Raw genomic sequence first — 3,208 nt, forward strand, 5'->3', positions numbered from 1 at the left:
CTGGGTGGGCAAGACCTCTCAAAGCTCCTCATTAGGAGATATTTTGTCATGGAGGAGGAAATATCAACTCCTCACAGCTTAATGACTAGAGCCAGGGCGGCTCTCTATCCTCCAACTGCGGAGAGAGAGGAGCTTCTCTCAGTGAAGAAATTCCAGGAAATCCGCTACCTGCTGAAAACAGACCACTTTCCCAGGTATACTGCTGCAGAGGACCGTCTGAGGTAGCCATCCATCTCTGTTGCTGCTCGGCAAGAAACCACTCTTGCTTGCAAGAGATGGTGGATAACAGCCAGCCTTGAAGACACAGGGAATGTACTGTCTGGTGGTACTGTTCCACATGTGGCTGACACAACAGGTTGTACCATGGGGGACTCTCGTGAAGCCTCCGAAAGAAGAGCCAGCAGGTCAGGATACCTAATGGCCTGAGGCCATTTGGGTGCCACCAGAATCATCCAAAGATTGCTGGGGGATAGGCGTACAACTACAAGGTTGTCCCACGGATGTTGGAACGCATCCTCTGCAGCCGCCTATGGGTCCGACACAACTGAGAAGAAAACCGAAGTTTTCTGTTGTGCCGGGTGGCGAACAGACCCACTACTGGATGCCCCCACAGGTCAAACAGCCTTTCCGCCACGTCTGGGTGTAGAGACCATTCTGTCGCAATCACCTGATTCTGGCGGCTGAGCTTGTCTGCCCTCTGCCACTGCATTCCTCTTTCAACTATTATTACAAAGTCAAGATTTACCAGCCCAAAGAGTCTAACTAGACTCTTACAGTGCTGGCCCAAAAACATTTGGGAGGAAGTTATTAAAAAAATATGCACATAAAATGCGTGTCTACAAGGGATAGATGAGGTTGGAATCCAAAATATGAATTAAAATGATAAAAGACTGAAATAGATAAAAATGACAAAATTCATCTATTTTAGTAGGGTATAAATGTTAAATCTTATTAATCAAATTAGTCTTTTTTAAAAATATTAATACTCTATATAAAGAAAATTTTTCTGACAGTATTTCTAATGATGATTTATTGCCTAAATATAATTTTTTTTTTTTTCTCTATTAAAAATTAGTCAATCACATAAAACATGCTTGACTTAAAATTGTATTGCAGACATTGCAATGAGGGATGTCCCCTTGTGGAGTTATCATTAAATACTCGTGAGTTAGTCTTGTGTGGCCTATTTGCAATCTTGTTAATATTACTCCTGCTCGTTTTTCATTTTGTACTGATGTATTCCACAAGTAAACATTCTGCTAGATGCACTTTAATTTATTGGTGTCTGCTTCACTATGCCACAGATTTTGCCATTTTGTTTTTATGCACTGTTTCACTGAGTTTATATAATCTGTAGCAGGCAATTTATTGTCAAAAATCGGTGAATTTATCCCAGACTTGGCCTTTTCATTACCTTGGATTCCAACATGGGCAGGAATCCAGCAGATTCAAATGTTAACACCCCGTGAATATAATTTATTGATTATTTGTTTAATTTCCTTTACTAGAGGGTTCTAATGCGAGTAACTTTTGAGGGATTCAATTACGCTTCTTGTGCCAGAATAGATTACAAATTTTGTATTCAATTTATTATTTGACAATTTTATCTGATTGATTGCCAATATAATTGCTGTTAATTCAGCAATAAAGACAGTTGCCTCAATTGGCAATGAATTCTGACTTATTTTGCATGATGACGCTGCAGCACAACCAACTCCCGCAGAAGATTTGGATCCATCAGTGTATATGGCTTTATGTGGACCTTTACATCGAATGTGTTCTAATGTATACTGTTTATAGTGATCTGAAGCATAATCTTGCTTTTTTGACAAGTGATATAGGTTAGAACAAACTTTGATTTTCTTCATCATCCACGGAGGTAGAGAATTTGGGGGTGGGAGCATATTTACTCTAACACCATTAGATTCCAATAACCTATTAGCACTTATTGGAAAAGGTAATTCGTGATTACTGATAAATGTGTCTCGCAAGGCAAACAGTTTTTTTGTGGGGGAATCAGTGGACATTATCTTTAAAGCACCTCTCATTGTTACAAGGTCACAATGTAAGGATAATGGGAGTTCGCCACTTTCACAACATACTAAAGTGTTTGGAGAAGATTTAAAGGCTCCACTACAAAGTCTTAAGCCTAGAGTGTGGATAGTGTCTAAGGACTTCAAGGTACTTTTGTGATGCTGACCCGTAAATTGGACTTCCATAATCTACTTTGGATAAAACTAGTGATTTGTATATCATAAGTAATGTTGGTCTCTTAGCTCCCCAAGTAGTATGAAACAATTTTGTGATGAAATGTAAGACACTAATACTTATATTTTTTACAGAGGCTGTGCGCGCTTTCCAGTTGAGTGTCAAACACAAAGCCTAAAAATTTTACAGTATTACTAAACTGAATGAGGCTATCACCTAATTAAAATCTGTCTTGATTCTGTTTCCATCTACTATTTTTGTAGAACATAACTGCTTGGGTTTTCTCTACAGAATTCTTTGTAGATGCAAAGACTGCTTGAGGAATAATATATAGCAAAGTCATTTACATAAAAGCTATTTTGTAATCCCTGTGGTAACTGCTTTACGATGTTATTAACCTTTAAACGTCATTGGACATATTTTACGTTGACGAAAATAGTCTGTTGGGTGCTTAATTGACGTAAAATACGCCGATGCTAAAGTTTACAAATATTTGCGGAAAAATAGTTATAGGCCTACTTGGTGAAAACTTTTGAATCACGCGCCTTGAGGGATGCTGGGAGTTCACGGATCAAGCTGCTGTTTGGTTTACAAGCGTTACCCAGCCGTGCATGTGCGAATTGCTTTCTTCTCGCACCAGCAAGCATCGGCGACATGTCATCAGAGAGCGATCTTTTGCAATTGTTTCAGTATTTGTGGTGGTACAAGACGTATGTAGAGATGTCTCAACGTCGAATGGAGCGTGAAAGGCACGTTTTGCCTCTCGACAGGGATGGTGTGAGACGTATTTTGGACTTGGATGCTGGAGAGGGAGCAAGCAACCAAGATGACCTAGCTCCTCAACACTGTTTTGTGAGGCCGTGTGGCCGAAAGTGTCCAAGGACCACATCATGTGCCTTTTATGACCCTTAGGAAGCATCTGGGTGTCCTGAGGGCCATTCGTAGGCATTTGGGAGGCCTCCAACAAAAGGATATTGATGAATACTTGTTGGAGCTCAAT

This window comes from Macrobrachium nipponense, chromosome 3 (assembly GCF_015104395.2).
Source record: "Macrobrachium nipponense isolate FS-2020 chromosome 3, ASM1510439v2, whole genome shotgun sequence".
NCBI classification, from domain to species: Eukaryota; Metazoa; Arthropoda; class Malacostraca; order Decapoda; family Palaemonidae; genus Macrobrachium; species Macrobrachium nipponense.